Below are 20,955 nucleotides of genomic sequence, written 5' to 3' on the forward strand. Positions count from 1 at the left end.
CCAACTCTTGCAAGCCCGGACCCTGATCATCCTTTACATTTGCATGCAGAACATCCACATGAGGATCAACTACCTCATCATGTAACACAGCAGGCTCAATCTCCACTTGTCTGTTAGCTCGAAACCTGGGATCAATGTCTCCCAGTCCCATATCCAGATACCAGAGTTCCTCAATTCTGTCAAAATACTCTTCAACAATCACCATCTGACCCCAATTACGAGCTCCATTTTTAGCCAAATAAGTCGCCAATGCATTGGCTTCCCTATCAACGAGCCTCAATTCACATTTGTAGTTCTTATCTTCTTTTCTCTAATTCAACTGCCACATCCACATGACCCGTTTCCAAGATAAACTTCTTGTAACCTTTGAAATAAGCTTCCTTAAGCCCCTCAAGCAACGCATGAAGTTCATTTTCTCCTTGATCCTCAAAGCCCAGTGAACAAGCAGTCATATTGTAAGGTCTTGTAAGAGGGCTATTTTAAGCTAGAAGGGGGGTTGAATAGCTTAATTACCAATTTAAAAATTGTTATGGCATTTTAAAACTATTTTATCCTTTTTTAAAACTTTACCGAGTGGTTATGTAGTTTATATGTGCGGAAAACAAAGTGTAAGGAAAGAAAATACAACACGGTGATTTAATCCTGGTTCGCGATGGCGCAACCTCTAATAGATTCGCTCACCCCTACTCTAGTCCCCGAGCTCCTCTCCCGGACTCGGGATTTTCCCTTATAATAAACTCGCTCCTTTAGTAGGCGGAGAAGTCTTTACACCCTTTACAAGTATTTGTCTTGGTGCGTAACACAAGGGTCACCACCTCAAAATAAATGTAATACCTACACAACTTATCTTAGACAATAACTCCCCGTTATTTCTTCAAACTTGTTGTAGAGCCTTTGTGTGGACTTGGCTTCCTTAACTTTTGCCGGTCTTGGATTTTAGTGATCCGGTCTTGGGTCTTTCCTCTTCTTCACGGTGCGAAGACTACTAACTCCCGTTAGTACGTCTAGGACTTGGGTCTTAGAACGAGAATCACCTCACGTCACTTCACCTCACTACAAAACTAATAAGACAATCCACGAAACAAAACAAGCAGGAAAAGATTTGTTTTGAAATAGTATGTTACTGCACTCGCCCACAAATAGTAAAATATTCAAATAAGAAAATTAAACAAAATAAGAATACTTGACTTAAGATAATAAATAGTAGTCCAAGTATTTTTATGATTACTCCTTTATAGATTAAATAGATAGGTGGAGTAATATAAGAAGTCTTTTTATATTAAGCACTTATGGCTTATGACTTCTTTAGTATTCTTCTTCTTTCGATTAATTATTTATAGATCGAAGAATACTTTAATTACAACCTCGGAGTTGTAATTTTACCTTTAAGTATATCAACTTAAGGTTTTAAGGTATACTTGTATATTGACGATTATAAGGTCAAAGTATACTCTCTTAACTTCAAGCACGTTTACAAGATTTATGAGTCTTAGCCAAGATCCAATTAAATAAGTGCAAGTAATTGGCTTAAGATTGTGCTTTTGAAGTTTGGACGAATAATTACGAGTATTTTATAGATATCGTAGTATAACCCCACGGAACACTGAAAGATGTTAGAAGGGGCTTATACGATATGACCTGTAATTGTTTATATACACGATATGTGTTAGCCAAGATCCAATTAAATGGCGTAAATTAATTGGCTAACTCATGGATTTGATTCGTCCTTAATTTTAACGGATGATTACGAAGTAGTTTATATGGAACAAGCTATAATCCCCCGGAACACTAAAGATGTTAGAAGGGATTACACTTTTACTTCGTAATATTTTATATGTACGTTATTAGTTAGAAAAGATCCAATTAAAGAGCGTTAAGTAATTGTCTAACTCGTACGATCCGTTTTAAGATTTGACAAATTACGAAGTGTTTATATGAGACAAGTAATAATCCCCCGGAGAGCACTAAAGATGCTAGAAAGGATTACACTTAAACTTCGTAATTATTTTATGAGCACGAATGAATGTTAGCCAAGATCCAATTAAAGTGCAAGAAATAATTGGCTAACTCGTACTTGTGTCAAATATAATCTCCCCTTGGAGATAAAGTACTTTTCTTTTTAGATCTTCTCATTGGAATGATTTATGTGAAGATCAAGTACTTATTCGAATTCCGAGTTCGAATCTAAGTTCTCCCCGAGAACTTTCCTTATAATAGAGCTTGTATTAGAGCTTAAGATGAAGTAGAAAAGTTAAGTACAAAGCTTAAATACAAAGAACTCAAATAAGAAGCTAAAACTATCCACTTTTGGAAAACGGTCGGAAAAGTTCGCCGTAGGTTCGGCCGGATTTTGGCATTTTGGTCGAACTTGGGCAGCCTTTCGGGAGTCCGGGAAGTGGTAGTGGATGAGCTCACTTCGTGGGATAAAGCTTGGTTGGGTGAAGCTAAACTTGGATTTCAAAAACCTTGTATATATGTAAGTATATAGAAGAGAGAGAAGGTTTTTGAGAAAAAGTGTGTGTATAGAATTTGAAAGAGATGAAGAGAAGCACTTCTTGAAAAAATCCCAGTAATTTTGTGGCTCTTTAGCTTGAATAAAATGGGTTGGGGTGGGGGTTTATTTATAGGAGGAGTTGGGCGGATTGAATGGCTGAGATTTGAGAATGAATGAATGGTGGATGGAGTGTATCACATGGATTGATGACATGACAAGTAGGTTGTGTTTCTTTGCAAGTGGGAAGGAAGCACAAGCTAGTATTCATTCAAATCTCAACTTATATATATATATATTAAATATATATTTTCCTTTTCTTTCAATCATTCTTTAATTAGTTTAATTAAGGATTAAGCACCATTAATTATGACCACCCCAAAAACTCTTAAATAAATATCATAAAAAATATGATAATTACCTAAATATTATTAAATGATGTCCTGCAAGTTTTGGTCAAATTTAGTCAATGGTAAATAGGTCGAACGTGGTCAACTGTGGGACCAACTGCCTCGATTTTTGTGCCCGGACAAAAATTCTCTGAATGTTACGAAAATTTTACCATACTTAGAAAATACCATTTAAATGATTCATACCAAATTTTAAGTCATTCTAGAATGTGGAAGTATTTTATCTAAAAATGAAACTGTTCTGTCAGCCTTTCTTCCGAATAAAAATATCGTTGGTCTTGAAATAAAGGAGATGGATCTTTTGACCAAAGTTTTGACTTGTATAAATACTTAAAATATATTTCCTAATATATAAAATATATTTGAATGGTGGGAAATATTTTTGAGTATTTTTAATAATTTTCTCCGAGAAATACTGATTTTACGAAACGGGAGAAAATTACTTTACGAACACACAAAATGGGTGTAAAAATGGATATTAATACTTCAAACATAATATTAATAAAATTTGAGTAAAAACTCTTTTGAAGGATGTAAAAAATATTTAGGAGTGAAGAGTAAAACATTTTTGATATAGCACGAGATCTCGAAAGAGTATTTCTGCAATATTCCTTATTCGAGCTTGTTGCCATATTCCTGTTGCAACACAATTCTAAGAAATATCATATCTTGATGTTTCTTCTTTGATCATATTACCTTAGAGATATATTCCACAAGGATATAGTTTTGATATTTTGCAAGAATGGAATATCTCTTTTATCTGTTTAAAAGACATGATTTTGCTAGTTTGACTTTTTGACTTTGATTTGGATCAATTAAATTCATGTCCTAATGGAGAGGATCTACGTGTTCTTAATTTTATGTTTAATCGTAAAAATACCAAAATAAATAATATATCAAAGATATCATTTCAATCTTCCCCATTTTGGTATTTGCCAAACAAACATAAAATTAATAGTGTGTGCTTCCCCTTGGTGTATGCATGAATTTTTGAAAAATATTTTGCACATAAAGCATTTATATACTTAGAGATTAAATTTCTTTCTTGAGATCCTATAAAATACTTTGTTAGATGTATCATATAATAATAGAAGCACAAATAGATCCTTGTATAAAAAAAGATAGCAATTTTCTAAAAGTTGGAAATTAGGGGTCCAAATCTCTTATACTTGTTCAAAATGATCATAATTTCTCTTCCCCTTTTGTTTGGTATATTCCAAAAAGAGTGTATATTTACGTGGAAGAGTTGTATCTAAAAGTATTGACTAGGTAAGCATGGCAATTTGATCATAGATCTAGTCAAGTACATGTATTTTGATCATATAGGAATTAGATGCATGATATTGTTGATCTATTTTTGCATGTATTGAAAGAAAAAAGTTAATGTAATACTGTTGAGATATAGTTAGTTTAGCAGATTAGAAATAGAAGAACTGTTTTAAGAATGTATGGTTTGATTTAAAAGATAGGGTGTATTGTTTAATAGCCAATATCTATTAGTAGTTGATCCCTTTTCAATTTGATTACCAAATATTGTAGTCAAAACAATTTTTATAAGAATAATTTCATGATCGTGTGATTTAGCCGCCTGTTTGAACTTATATTTAAAGATCAGTTAATTAAGATTTAGCAAGTTCATTTCATTTTGACAGATTGCAAGTAACTTTAGACAACTTGTACTAAGCCAATTTCAGTCTGGAGTATATCTTGATGCATAAGAACAAGGCCTTAGTATTTTCCAATCTAGACTACATAATTCTGCAATCACAAATTACAAGAACTGTCACTAATACAATCTAGTATTTTGGTACAAAATCTAATACTAATACAATCTTTGTCTATTTCTAGGTCTAAGTAACAGTTTATACAGTTTGAGATCTAATACAGACTAGTTGATGACATTACATTTAACAAGGTCTAATACAAACTACAATTCTGTCTTGAATGGATCCAATTTAACAACAGTAGCTAAGCACATATTTTACACAGCTGACCAACTAATACAATCTAGTATGATTGATTGACTATCCAGAGACTATACTTAACACTTCAGGCTAATAATGAAATTGAGAACAATGTGCACATACCTTTAGCATGGTAACTGGGATGGTTTGTGCATTGAGTAGTGTGAATAGTATAGATAAAATATATAAAGGATAATATTCTTCTCACCTTTTTTACCTTTAATATGAGCTTTCCTGGAATGCATTGTTTTGGACTTTGTCAAATTCTATATATTGGTAGCTTCTCAGAGATGTATATTTCCTGCAAATTAGTTTGACATAGAAAGAAATTGCCAACAATTTACATAACTGTTAGCTGTATCAGAATAAAGTACTGGGGTATTTGCAAGAACATAACTGTGCCTTTTAATTATTGTGGTTTATTGTTTGAATGCAAGTGATTATATATCAGATCTTAAATCCTGCATGAGAAATAGATTTCACAAACTTATATTTTTATGCCAGAAAACATAGAAATGTTTAAAATCAGATTTGACTTTGATCCTGCATAGAATGGTTAGTGAGTTTAAGAGGAAACTTATAGTATAATAATGATAGAGTATGCAACACCAGAAGTAACAGAATGCAGAGTATATTACATAGAACAAAATTGTTCATATCAATCAGTGTGGTTCACTGATTAAATAGAACAAAGTTCTGCACCTGTGTTAAGAGATTACAAAGCCTAAGGAGTGCATACACTCCATCAAATCCAAACAAAGTTAAACAATTCAAGATTACAAACAACAACCAACAAAAAGTCTGATAAGTTACAAATACATCGGATAATAGAAAAATAGGTACATAATAGCAAGTACCAGCATAACATCACAGAGCAGACTTCATCACATAGCAGAATCAGGTAAGTTAACCAATCACATTTCCAGCAGCATCACAGATATGAACCAAATCAGGAAAATTATCAATCAGTTGACCTTTAACACCCATATTAACCTCTTTTAACTCATGAATCATAGCAGTGTTATCATGTATAGGGATTTGAAAGGAAGAGACAATGTCATGATCATTCATGCAAGGAGGTCCTAGAGTAGATGCAGCCAAATGCTCTAAATATGCAATCCTATATTTGCAAGAGGCAGTGAGACTCTCTAGTGCTCCTACTCTTTAATCTCATTATTTTCTTCCTTAACCCTCTTAAGTTCAGGTTTTAGTTCATGAAACATGATTTTGACAGACTCAAACTTAGACAGAAACACATCTTCCTCTCTAATGAATTGGGGAATAATTGTGGGAGTTGCCTCTTGAGGCTCACAGTGCATCAGGGGCACTTGTGGCCTAATGTGTTCATTAGTGATTTGAGAATCAGCAAGATTAGAAAATGCTTCAGGCATGTTAATGTTGCAAAGTGCAAAGAAAGATGAGATTCGCATACCATAAGTCATATAATCTACAAGATGTGCATTGATCATGTTTAGAAGAATAACATAAGATATGCTGAAATGGATTTTGTTTGTGCATAAAAGATACATGATTTTCATATCAAAGAAATCAAAGTACTTACTTTGATTTGGTTTTGGCATAGCATTGCCCTAATGATTAGAGCAATATGCTGAAAAGTGCCAGTGAAGTGTTTGAAATGAATACCACAGTTAACATCACATAAACCATCAGGAATGTCAGATTTACAAAAAGTGCCAAGCATTAGTTCAAATTCAGATTTGTTAAAAACAAAGAGAGAGAAGATATCCTCACAAGGCAACTCACACAAATGCAAAGGTAAATGCAGTGCCCTATTAATGCTTTTGTTAACAACATAAATGACCTTTTTGTTGACTGATGTAATAAAATGCAGTATGCCATCTATCCCTTTTATGATATTCATGTTACAATAGAACTCTCCCATGAGGTGTGTGCAGTAGTGCTTACCTAAGTTATACATGAGACCATCCCACCTAGCCCTTCTAATTATGAACTCTACTTCACCCTTCATATCAACACAAGTGCCAGGTTGGACATTTTTAACAAGTTCAAGAAACTTTTTGGAGTTTGAAGGGTTTGACAGTTTTGGTGGAGGGGGTTTTGGTGTGTTCATAGAGGTGTTTGTGTTTTGTCTTAGGTTAGCTTTTCTGGTGTATACTTTGGCTTGTAAGGGTTTAGGAGGTCTAGGGTTAGGGGATTTAGGGTTTTGATATTTTCTGCTTTGATAGAAAGGGATGGTATGGTTTTTATATCCCTTTCTGAATTGTCTTGGAGGGAGGTGTCTTTTGTGATAGTGTTTAGGTTGTGAGGTTTGAACATGTTTGAAAGAAGAGGTCTTATGGTGATGAAAATGATTGAAGATATGGGTTTTCAATCAGTGGTCTTGGTTTAGGGTAAAAAGGGTTAACATTTGGGTTCATGTTGCAAGTGAAGTGGAGTTTATGCAACTAGTGTGTGTGTGAATGCAACATACAAGATATGCATATATATAACCATTTAACACATATGCAGAAAGAAAATATTTTAAAAATTAAGATTTTTAGAAATTGTAAACTGTTTATGAATAATGAAAAACATTTAATGTATGCATGGCTGTGTTACATAAAAGTCCAAGTTCTTTATTAATAGATACTAGGATGATGCATATGAATGAATGATATAATGCAGCACATATACACAGATTCATAAACTTTTACAGAAGAGAATAAAGAATTGTATTAATTCTTTGTCTTTGTGTCTACTTTAGAAAACAACACAGTACATAAGTACAAATTTTGAAAACTGTGTGACATAAAGTTGATATCCTAGCTTACTCTATTACACAGGAACTGTACTTTTAGTGCAGAAACATTTAAGGATGAGCTGTGTTTGAAGTGAGTTTGAAAGAAGAACTGATTTTTAATGCAAATAAAATCTGTTACATTTATTTCTCAAGAAACTATGTCATTAATGAGATGCAACCAAAGGAATGTCATGCATATTAAACACATAACGGGGCATACACAATCAGTTTTCATTTAATTCTTCAAGCATTCAAGGCAATACAATACTCAGATCATTTATATCAGATATAACACTTTAAATGCAGTAAGTTATAAAAAGTCACCTAATTGTTCTAAGTGGCCATTAATCAAAGCAGTGATCCAGATACAGGGATGCTCAAGGCTCCCCTGCCAGGTCTTACTGTGAGGGCTGGTGTGTGAGTGTATTATTTATTTTTGTTAATTTGAGATTACACAAACCAGTTCTTGATAATACCTCATCTGATTACTTGTAACTCCACAAGCAAATAAAAGATGCACATAATAGTACATAATTCAAATAGACAAGTAGGGATTGCAGTCAACAAGACATTTCTTATCCAGATTCAATGTATTCAGCTTAAGACAACAAACAGGACAGCTTGCAAATACATTTGGACACACACTTGTACAAACTTAATATCTCAGTAATCTTAGATCAATTTGGTATAATTTGAACAGACTAATGTTAAACAACCAAGATAATATCAAAGACAATTACAGTTAACATGTAAGAATTCAGTTCAACCAAGTAACCCAGAAAAATAAGTGATAACATATTCAGGGTTCAATTCACACAGATTTTATTACTAAAGAAAGTATAGACCTGTGTTAAGGTTATTCTTGATTATACATTGTTCTTGACAGATAATGAACACAAGAGTTTGTTTTCTTTTTAAAGGAAAACGCTAGCAGAGAACTTGTTAAAACAAAACCGTGATTTATTAACCAAGACAGATCATAGTTGAAGTACTATTGAACAGTATTGTTTATTAGTTCAGTTAACAACTTAGGTAATATGCTTTTAATAACATACATATCATAATCACATATACTTATAGCTCTGCAAGGATTAATCAGGTAATCAGACTATAAATACAAACAGTGGTGTTAAAGACTCAATTCAACAGGATTTATACCTAGGAAACTTCACCAATAGGTAAATAAAAATTTATGAAGTACACTGAATTATCAAGGAACTTAGAGTCAAGACAACTAGGATACTGACTTTCCTGGACTTAAAAAAACATCAATAAACAATATGTTATTTTATACCAGAACTTCATAATTTATCAAGCAAATAGACCTTATTTGAAACAATTTCACAAATATTTTGAAGCACACAGATTCACAGCTTTTAACTTCAGTCAAACAGATTAACTCAACAAGTTTACATTTTACACTTATATTTATATTTCATTTAAACTTCAAAGACTGATAAAGATTGTTCTTAACTTAACTAAGTGATCATTTTAAGCAATCATTGAAATATTATCCAGATTAATCAACAAACTTTCTTGACTGAATAACACAGCTACCAGGTAATCTTCAAACCAGCAGATAATCACACATTCAAAGTTAATCCCAAGTCTACCAGATAAACATTTATCCAACAGATAATCATAAATCCAACATATAACAACCTCTACAACAATAATCCGAATTTCATACTTTTAATTCGATCAGCCATAGAGTAGAATCAAATCTCAGTTTCTTTAAACAAATATCACATAATATTTCTTCTCACAAATTTAAAACTTAATCAGATAAAGTTCGATTCAACTCAAGTCAAGTCTCTTAACAAATAATATCAATCAAATTAGACTGAAAGGATTACAGAATTCTTACCTGAGCCTAGAGTCTGGCCTGACTCATAGCGGACTGAGTCAACTTCCGATTTACTCTTCTCCGTCGCATGCAGCCATCGAATCTTCTTTTCCGAGAAGATATTGCATTTACCCGTCTTCTCCTGTCATATAACTTGAAATCGAGTTAGATTTTTACTGAATCAAAGACTCAAAATCAAAACAAATATATATATATATATAAATCAATCGATTTAATGTCCAATTTGATGATTCTCGTTCGATTCATGCATAAATCGTCGATTTTTATCATCAAAATCGAATTCATTTACCAACCCAATCAACTGTTTTTATTATATCTTTTAGTGATATAATGATTATATGTATAAGCATAGTATCTGTAAGAATTCATCGAAGATTTGAAGGAAAAACAAAGAATTTGATCTAGGGTTCTTCGAAAGAGGCGGAGAGAAGAAGAGAGGCGAGAGAGTGTTTAGAGATTAGGGTTAAGAATTGAACTGAGAGCGTGTACTGTACAAAACAGTGTTTCACTTATATATTTTATGGAATAAACGAACCAGATTAATTAGGTTTAGAAATGGACGTTTGAGATTAGAAGGTGTTTTTAGAATATGGGTTTTTGATTAAATGGGCTGGGCTGTTTTGAAAATAAATAGATAAACCCTTTTAAAAGGTATTTGGGCTGGATTAATTTGATTGGGCCGGATAAAACAATCCAGAAAATATATTTAAAAAACAATTAATATAGTTGGATTATTACATATATTTATCCTTATATAATTTTTCAAATATATATATATATATATAAATATCACTGAAATATATATATACATATGAATAACTAAAAATAATAATCAATTTATATATATAGGGAAGACTTCTAAATATTTATAAATCTCATTGAATAATAAAATTCACTCGATTAAGTTTATTTTCCCGGTAATCTGGGCTATTTAAGTTATCTTAACCCGATCAATAAATTTCTGTATTGACAAATCTGAGTTTCTGATAAACTTAATAACCTGATCGGGAGAATATACTTATCGTTGAGACTTCTTTATAATTCTCAACTATTCTTTTTATATAAACCATTATTTCGTAAATTCCAACATTCTTAAATCCAAGCAGAGTTTAGTGAATATTTCAGAATTTAATGGTTTTGTGAATATGTCAGCGAGATTGATCTCAGTATCAATATGAGTCATTTTTATATCGCCTTTATTGACATGATCACGTAAAAAATGATGTCTCACATCTATATGTTGAGATCTAGAATGTAATACGGGATTCTTGCTAAGATCAATAGCAGTCGTATTATCACATAAGATTGAGATCACATCAAATTTTATATTATAGTCTGCTAGTGTTTGCTTTATCCACAGTAATTGAGCACAACACTTTGCAGCTACTATATACTCAGCCTCGGTTGTTGAGATGGATACAAAATTTTGTTTCTTTGAAAACCAGGAAACTAAACATCCACCGAGAAACTGACAAGTACCACTAGTACTTTTTCTGTCGACTAAATGCCCGACATAGTCCGAATCAGAAAAACATACTAAGTCTGTTAGGAATATGTGTATCAGTTTGATGATAAGTTAAACAAAACACTTAAGTAGAAATCTAGTGTTTGTAGCCTCAACGGATAAGACCATTTTGGCTATCCGTTGAAGGAGTAGCTTTACTTAGAAATAAGTTTAGTATTGTAGCACATTTCATTCTCTGTATTTAAGTTGTAATTCTTAGATGCTGAGGGAAATTATCAGTCATGTTGACTACTAGTGGATATGCAAATAGGAGGGCTAATTGTAAATATTTCATGCCTTGTAATTTTGTATAAGTGAAGTAGTATCAACTGATATTAAAGTCCTTCAACGGATGAGAAACAAAGCTTCAACGGATGTCTCTAAAGCTTCAACGGATAACATCCATCAACGGATGAGTGCTTCAACGGATAAAGCTTCAACTGCTAAATGCATCAATGGATAAAGCTTCAACGGATAAAGCTTCAACAGATAAAACATCAACGGATGAAAGCTTCAACGGATGCTTAGTTCAATAGCAGTTGATAGTGACAATTCATAAGCTGACAGAGGCACATGGTTTGACAGAGACAAACTGGAATGTGGCAGCCTCTAGGAGGAATCAAGAAAATGTAGCATTTCCATTCTGGTGCAAACAAAGATGTATTCAAAGATTCATAGCTAAACCTAAATTGCATTGAATAGAGAAATGAAGAAGAAACATGTGAAAAATCTTTTGTTTATATTTTACAGTTTTGTCTTCACTTGTAAACTTGGTGATATATAAACCAAGTAGCAGCTAGTAATTAGATGTGAATTTTCAAGAGCTATTTAAAAAAATCTAGAGAGAAAATCATCTAGTTTGTACTAGGACGCAGCTGTGATTTAATCACAGATTTTCTGAAATAACACATCTCTGGTGGAACAAAAAATCCACCAGAAAAGTTTTTAAGTCTGTTGTGTTCTTTACATTTGTGTTTGAATATATATATGTCTGCATTAGCTGAAAGCAATTCACACACTTGTTCATCAAAACACAATAGTCTAGAAACTGCTCAAAACTTGAAAAAGTTTTGAGATTTACATTCAACCCCCCTTCTGTAAATCTCATTGTTAGTTCACTGGGAATAACAATTGGTATCAGAGCTAGCTCTTAACATACAAAGAGTTTAAAGATCTATTCTGCTAACATCATGAGTAAGAAGGATATTGGTGTAAAGATTCCAATCCTGGAAAGAGATAACTATCATCACTGGAAAGTGAAGATGCATTTACATCTTCTCTCTCAAGATGAAAGCTACATCAACTGCATTGAAAATGGTCCTCACATCCCTCACAAGGTGGCCACATCTGCTACTGCAATAATTGCTGTTGGACAGTCTATTCCCAAGCCAAAAGCAGAATGGACTGTTGAAGATATTGAAGAGGTTCACAAGGACAAGAAAGCCATGAACATTCTGTTTAATGGCCTAGATCAAGATATGTTTGACAATGTCATTAACAGCCAAACTACTAAGGAAATTTGGGATACTGTACAACTTATCTGTGAAGGTACTGAGCAAGTTAGAGAAAACAAAGTGCATCTTCTCATTCAACAGTATGAATATTTTCACTTTGAAGAAGGAGAATCATTGAATGATAACTTCAACAGATTTCAGAAACTATTGAATGGATTGAAGCTGTATGGCAGAGTGTACCAAATCAAGGACTCCAATTTAAAATTTCTGAGGTCTCTACCAAAGGAATGGAAGCCTATGACTGTTTCTCTAAGAAATTCTCAAGATTATAAGGACTTCACACTTGAAAGATTATATGGAATTTTGAAGACATATGAACTTGAGATGGAGCAAGATTAGCTGTTGGAAAAGGGAAAGAGAAAAGGAGGATCAGTTGCACTTGTAGCTGACAATGAGAAGATTGAAGCCAGGAATGAGGAAAAGACAATGCCAAGTCTCAAAATTGGCATAAGAAAATCAGAATCAAGCAAGGGAAAGGAGCAAGTAGCTGAGGATAAAGACAATTCCAGTCAAGATGACTCTGATGATATTGATGAACATCTGGCCTTTCTGTCCAGGAGGTTTGCAAAGATGAAATTCAGAAAAAATACAAAATTCACTAAGCCAAACAAAAACATGGTGGACAAATCTAAGTTCAAATGTTATAACTGTGGCATTAGTGGACACTTTGCAAATGAGTGCAGGAAACCAACCTCTAATAAGAAGAAATTTGAGCAAGTTGATTACAAAAAGAAGTATTTTGATTTGCTCAAACAAAAGGAAAGAGCTTTTCTGACTCAAGAGGATTGGGCAGCAGATGGAGCCAATGAAGATGATGATATGGAATATGTCAACCTAGCCCTGATGGCTAATTCTGATGAAAATGAAACTAGTTCATCAAGCAACCAGGTAATTACTACTGATCTCTCTCAACTTTCTAAGATTGAATGTAATGAAGCCATAAATGATATGTCCAATGAATTATATCATTTGCGTGTTTCCCTTAAATCATTAGCTAAAGAAAACACAAGAATTAAAGTGAATAATTTGTTTTTAAGTGATAGGAATGCTGTGTTAGAGAATCAGGTAATTGAGCTTGAAAAGAATAAAATTAAATGCTTGACTGTTGAGGGTGAACTAGAAGAAGCTGTTAAGAAAGTAGAGATTCTTTCTAAACAGTTAGAAAGTGAGCAAGAGGTAATCAAGGCCTGGAAAATATCTAGGGATGTTAGTGCTCAGATTGTCAAGGTTCAGGGAATTGAATCATTCTGTGAGAATGCCTGGAAGAAAAACAAAAGGAGTTAGAATTAATTGATGGATTGTCAACGGATGTGGAATCAACGGATGATGAAAGTTATCTGTTGAAGGAAGAAAAGGAGCATTCGTTGAAGGCTTATCAATTAAAATAGGCAAGTGATTCTAAAAAGAAAAATCTCAATAAGAAGGATGGTTCAACTTTCAAGAACTTTGTCAAAGAAGGAGCTAGCACATCCAAAGATGCCAGTAAGGTGAATATAGGACACATGACTTTGGATCAGCTGAAAAATAGGCTTAAATTGGTTGAGGATAAAAATGAAACTAAAAGAAAATCTAATAGAAATGGGAAGGTAGGGATTAATAAACACAACAATTACACACCTGACAAGTATGCTCCTAGAAAAAGCTGTGTGCATTGTAAAAGTGTTAATCATCTATCTGATAACTGTAAATCTGTTAAGAATGCTCCCATGCCTTTAACTCCCTCCATGCCTAACATGTCTATGTCACCTCTGCATGCTATGCCTGTTATGTCTCATCAGAACCCTCATGCACATTTTGCAAACATGCCATATATTAATAATCCCTATTTTACTGCATTCAGTATGCCTCAGATGCCATACAACATGCCTATATGGAATAATATGTTTGCATAATCCATGCCTTATCAAATTCAATCAAATGTGCTAAATGATTCTGTGACTAACCCTACACTTCAACCAACTACATCTGAGATCAAGGTTGACCCAAAGTTACCTAAATCAAAAGATGCAGGAGGAATGAAGTCTAGGAAAAAGACTAACAGGGCTGGACCCAAGGAAACTTGGGTACCAAAATCAACTTGATTGATTTTGTTGTATGCAGGGAAAAAGAAGGAATCTATGGTACTTGGACAGTGGCTGTTCAAGACACATGACAAGAGATTTCATCCTGCTCACAGAGTTCAAGGAGAGAGCTGGCCCTAGCATAACCTTTGGAGATGACAGCAAAGGGTTCACTATGGGATATGGCTTGATTTCAAAAGAAAATGTCATCATTGATGAAGTTGCATTAGTTGATAGTCTCAAACACAATCTATTGAGCATCAGTCAACTATGTGACAGAGGGAATACTGTTTCTATCAATTCTGAAGCCTGTGTTGTCACAAGTAAGAAGGACAACAAAGTGGTTCTAACTGGAGTTAGAAAAGGGAATGTGTACTTAGCTGACTTCAACTCTACAGATTCAGAATCAATTACTTGTCTTCTCAGCAAAGCAAGTCCAGATGAAAGTTGGCTATGGCACAAGAAGCTGTCCCATTTGAATTTCAAGACAATGAATGATCTAGTCAAAAAGGACTTAGTTAGAGGAATCCCTCTAGTGGAATTCACAAGGGATGATGCTTGTCAGAAAGGAAAGCAAGAGAAAACATCATTTAGTAAAAAACTTGAATCTGTAATTGATGAACCATTACACCTGCTACACATGGATCTTTTTGGACCAGTCAATGTATTGTCAATTTCAAGGAAAAGATATTGCCTAGTGATTGTAGATGATTTCTCAAGTTTTCATGGGTTTATTTCCTTGGATCAAAGGATGAAGCTAGTGAAATCATCATCAACCATATCAAGCAAGTCAACAATCATCCAGATTTCAAAGTAAGGAATATCAGGAGTGACAATGGAACTGAGTTCAAGAATACAACCATGAAGTTGTTCTGTGATAAAAATGGGATCATGCATGAGTTCTCAGCTCCAAGGACCCCACAGCAAAATGGTGTGGTGGAAAGGAAGAACAGATCACTAATTGAAGCTGCAAGAACAATGCTTGAAGAGTCAAAACTCCCAACATACTTTTGGGCTGAGGCTGTTAACTGTGCATGTTACACTCAAAATATTTCTCTAATTAATCAGGAAAAAGGCATGACTCCCTATCAATTGTTGAAGAGAAGAAAACCAACTCTAAACTTTCTGCATGTCTTTGGTTGCAAATGTTACATTCTAAGGAATCAACCTGATCACAAAGGGAAGTTTGATACAAAGGCTGATGAAGGAATATTTGTTGGTTATTCTGCTGGAAAATCATATAGAGTCTACAATCTAAGAAACAACATTGTCATGGAATCTGTACATGTTGTGTTTGATGATAAAAAGATTGATGGACTAACAGATGAGGGACATCATGAAGGACTCAAATTTTACAAAATTGAGATATATTGTGATGATAGTGAAGATGAGAATGTTGGAGAAGGCACCTCGAAAAGAATTCAAAATATGCCTTTGGATAATGCACAGAATGCTGCATCCGTTGAAAGTCATAATTCAACTTCCGTTGATAGAAGCAATACAACATCCGTTGAAAGACAAAGTGCATCATCCGTTGAAGTTCATAATGAAGCATCCGTTGATCACAGTCTGTCAACGAATAATCATTTTACTTCATCAGTTGATAGAACTCCCAATTCCTTTCAAAGGATCAGCAACTCAGGGGGAGTTTTAACCAATCAACATTCTATCTCACATCATGACAATACTGAGGCAACCTCATCTAGAGCTAATCTACCACCTTAAAGGAAATGGACCAAGAATCACCCTTTTGAACTAATCATTGGTGATGCTTCAACTAAAGTGCAAACTAGAAGGGCTACTCAAGATGAATGTCTGTATAGTAGCTTTCTATCACAGGAGGAACCTAAGAGAGTGGAAGAAGCTCTATTGGATCCATATTGGATTTTAGCAATGCAAGAGGAGCTAAACCAATTTGAAAGGAACAAAGTATGGAAGCTGGTACCCAAGCCAAAGAACAAGAGTTCTATTGATACAAAATGGATATTCAGAAATAAGATGGATGAAAATGGCATTATCATAAGGAATAAATCCAGATTGGTTGCTAAAGGCTATTCTCAACAAGAGGGAATAGATTTTGATGAGACATTTGCTCCAGTTTCCAGACTTGAAGCCATCAGAATCTTTCTAGCCTATGCAGCCCATGCCAATATCAAGGTCTATCAAATGGATGTCAAGAGTGCATTTTTGAATGGGGAATTGGAGGAAGAAGTTTATGTAAGCCAACCTCCAGGATTTGAAGATCCAAATTTTCCAGACTATGTGTATTATCTGTTGAAAGCAATCTATGGACTAAAGCAAGCACCTAGAGCCTGGTATGAGACTTTGTCAAAATTTCTTCTAGATAATCACTTCACAAGAGGTACTGTTGACAAAACTCTTTTCTTTAGAAATGTTAATGGCTCTACAATACTTGTTCAAATTTATGTAGATGATATTATATTTGGATCTACAGATGATAAGCTTTGTAAAAAGTTTGCTAAGTTAATGCAAAGTAAATATGAAATGAGCATGATGGGAGAACTAACTTATTTTCTTGGTTTACAAGTTAAAAAAATGTTAATGGTGAAATTTTCATTAGTCAAACTAAATATATTTATGATCTCTTAAATAAGTTTGACTTAATGGATTGTTCATCTGCAAAAACTCCCATGGCCACTGCCACCAAGCTTGAATTAAACAAGGCAGAAAAGTCTGTAGACATTTCAAGTTATAGAGGCATGGTTGGCTCACTTTTATATTTAACTGCAAGTAGACCTGATATAATGTTTTCTACATGTCTCTGTGCTAGATTTCAAGCTGACCCTAAAGAATCTCACTTAGTGGCTATTAAAAGGATTTTCAGATATCTCAAAGGGACTCCAAATCTAGGAATTTGGTACCCTAGAGAGTCTGGTTTTGATCTAATTGGCTACTCAGATGCAGATTATGCAGGTTGCAAAATAGACAGGAAAAGCACAACTGACACCTGTCAATTTCTAGGGAATAAGCTTGTGTCATGGTTCAGCAAGAAGCAAAATTCTGTTTCAACATCAACAGCTGAAGCTGAGTACATTGCTGCTGGTAGTTGCTGTGCACAGATACTGTGGATGAGAAATCAACTATTTGATTATGGACTAACTGTTGACAAAATTCCTATATTTTGTGACAACACAAGTGCCATTGCCATTACTGAAAATCCAGTGCAGCACTCAAGAACCAAGCACATTGACATCAAGTACCACTTCATAAGGGAACATGTGATGAAAGGTACAATGGAACTTCATTTTGTTCCAAGTGAAAAGCAGATTGCAGACATATTTACCAAGCCACTTGATGAATCAACATTCACAAGATTAGTAAGTGAGCTAGGTATGCTTAATTATTCATAAATTCATGTCCTCATTAATCTGTTTTGAAGCCTGAAATGAATTTGTGGCAAGAATAAAATTGGCTTTAAGTAAAGATTATTCTATCAATGGATATTCCTATCCGTTGAAAGACAAAATTGTTCTATCAACGGATGTTCATCATCCGTTGAAAGACAAATACATTTCTAGTAATTTTATCCTTCAACGGATAAAACTGTGTTAACCTTCAACGGATAACTGTTTACCTCATTTGTTGAAGTGTCACATCAGTTACTTTAAGTGAGTCACAGCCGTTGATTTGTTTACTTAACCGTTGATACATATATACCCTGTTGTATGTATTTGTATTAAAGGCAGTTTTCAGAATTTCTACAGTTCTCCTTATTTTCAAACGGTTGTAATTTATTTAAAAGTATCATTTAATCATTTTATTTACGTTTTAATTCGAGAAAGTATAAAAGCCCATTGAATTCTTATTTTCACTTTACGCTTTCTTGCAATTTTTACTCTCTTTCTCTCCCAAAACTCTCAATCTTTTCTCTGCAACCTCTACTCACAACAATGGCACCAGTAGTCAAGATTATGTCTTAGTCTGGCTTTGTTTATGAAAAGAACAATTTCGTAGCCTTGGTGGAAAAGAATGAAGCCCATTCAAATTATCACAAGATGATGGACTTCATCAAGAACTGCAAACTAAGCTATGCAATGCTGGAAGCCCCAACTATCTATTGTGAGGTAATTGAGGAGATTTGGACAACTACAGAGTTCAACTCCACAGATATGACCATTGATTTCTCTCTCAAAGGTAAGGATTATTGTATTAACTGTGATGATATACAGTCATGTTTTAAGCTACCTAAGAATAATGCCATGACACCACACACTGATAATGAAGTATCTGCTATGTTAGATTCCATAGGCTATTCTTTTGATTCTGCCAGTTTAGGGAGCATTAGAAGAAAGGGCCTTAGGAAAGAATGGAGTTTTCTTGGAGATGCCTTTATCAAGGTTTTCTCTGGGAAGATTAGCAATTTTGATGCCACAACTTCATCTCTTGTTAATATGCTCTATATGCTAGTTTCTGATAGGTACTTTAATTTTAGCAACTATGTCATACTGGAATTAGGTTCCAGGTTAGGTAACAAAGCTAATAGACCTCATAACATCTACTATGCTAGATTCTTTATGTTATTGGCTAACCATGTTGTTGAAGGTTTGGTCATAACTAATGAGAGCAATAAACTCAAATGCTGGGCACAAGAGAAAAGGGTCCTTGCAGACCTTTTGAGAATTAACCTCAACAACCATGTGCCATTGGTATATTTACCAATAATGAATGCACCTCAGGTAAGTGAGGTTAATACTTCTACAACTCCTACATCTTCCACCCCCATTATTTCTTTGCCTTCTAGTGTGGCAATGGAATCTGTGTCTTTGTCCCAACATATTCCTATCAAAGCCACCAAAACTAAAATTCCAAAACACATGTCAAAGAAAACCACCTCTGTTGTCTCTCAAAAGACAACAGTTGTAACAACTACTATAAACCCTGAAGGGAGTGAACAGGGTGTGAGTGGTGAGGGGAGGGGTGAACATCAAGAAACCCCCCAGGATAATGTGGGAGAGGTGAGTGGTACCCTAGCCAGCCAAGCCACATTCTCTCAAAAGACTGTGGTGGTTCAAAAGGAGTCAAACACATCCCTAGTTGCATCCTCCCAAAAAGATGCAGCTATTGAAAAAAGTCCCCAACCAGGGACACAGAACAAAAGAGGGAGGGACACTGAAGCCACACATTCACCTGTCAAAGCTTTTTCAAGAAGAAAGAAGGCTAAAACCCAAGTTTCCACACATGGGGCACACACTGCACAGATACATCCACCTGTATCTTTGCCTTCTCAAATTCAGCTTGATGTGGCTCCGCAAATGTGGAGTCACAACCTCATTCTCTCATAATAGACACACAACAATCACCGAATTCTCCATCACCATCTCTATATGTGGATATGATATTCACATCAATTCCTGATTCTCCCTCTTTAAAACTCAGGGAGGAGCCCCACTCAAATCCTGGTGATCATCATCTGTTAGATGATTTGTTGGATCATCAGCCAATTCTTTCAGACTTAGTTGAAGAATCTGTGTCACCTCACTTAAAATCAATTCACACAGATTCAACAATTATGTCACTTTCAAAATCTACATCTTTTCCTTCTTCAACGGATATCTCTCATCCGTTGACAAGTGGTTGTTCTTCGACGGATACGCTTAACAGCAGTTATCCGTTGATATCATCAGTTCCCACTTCAACGGATACTCCCTACCCGTTGATGGTCTCTACACATATAACTGAATCAATTCCAAGTGTAGAAGACATGGTTACTGTACAATCACTTCTAGGGTTGAGGGAAGGGAGTGATAATTTGAGTGAGAGGTTGGGTTACTCCCAGGAAAAAGGAGAGGTTGAGAGTCAAAATATGCATGCTATTTCTTCCAGCATGGCAAAAGTAAGTGAGGGGAGTGCCACCTTAGTAGGTGAGGGTGAGGGTATGAGGGTGTGTGTGAGCCAGGGGGAGCCCCTGATGCAAGAATATAGAGAAAATGAGGGAAAAGTAGGTACAGAAGCCATAAGGGTGGATCCAGCCATTGCTAGTGAGTCAATGATTGTGGATGATGCTGAAAAGGGAAGACAATTTCAGCAACATTACAAAGCTGAAATTGATAACATTTCCTTGGATGCTGACACTTTTACTCATCCTGTTTCAGCCTATCAACTGTTGGCTGCTCAGGGCAATGTGGAGGCAGAGCAGACTTTGAACATAGTGCACACTTCAGAATCTCTTCAAAGAGATAAAGCTGCTGTTAATAGGATGCCTTCTCAAGCTGGTGAGCCATCTGAAGAATTTGAAGTAAATTCTAATGATGATGACTCTAATTCTTTGGATGGGAGCATGAACTTAGGGGGAGATGCATGCCCAAGTTCTGTTCCAGATTTACCTGAATGGGCATGGACAAACAAATCTACACCAGGACAATT

The sequence above is a fragment of the Apium graveolens genome, unplaced genomic scaffold (genome assembly GCF_009905375.1).
Source record: "Apium graveolens cultivar Ventura unplaced genomic scaffold, ASM990537v1 ctg1992, whole genome shotgun sequence".
In the NCBI taxonomy this organism is placed as follows: domain Eukaryota; kingdom Viridiplantae; phylum Streptophyta; class Magnoliopsida; order Apiales; family Apiaceae; genus Apium; species Apium graveolens.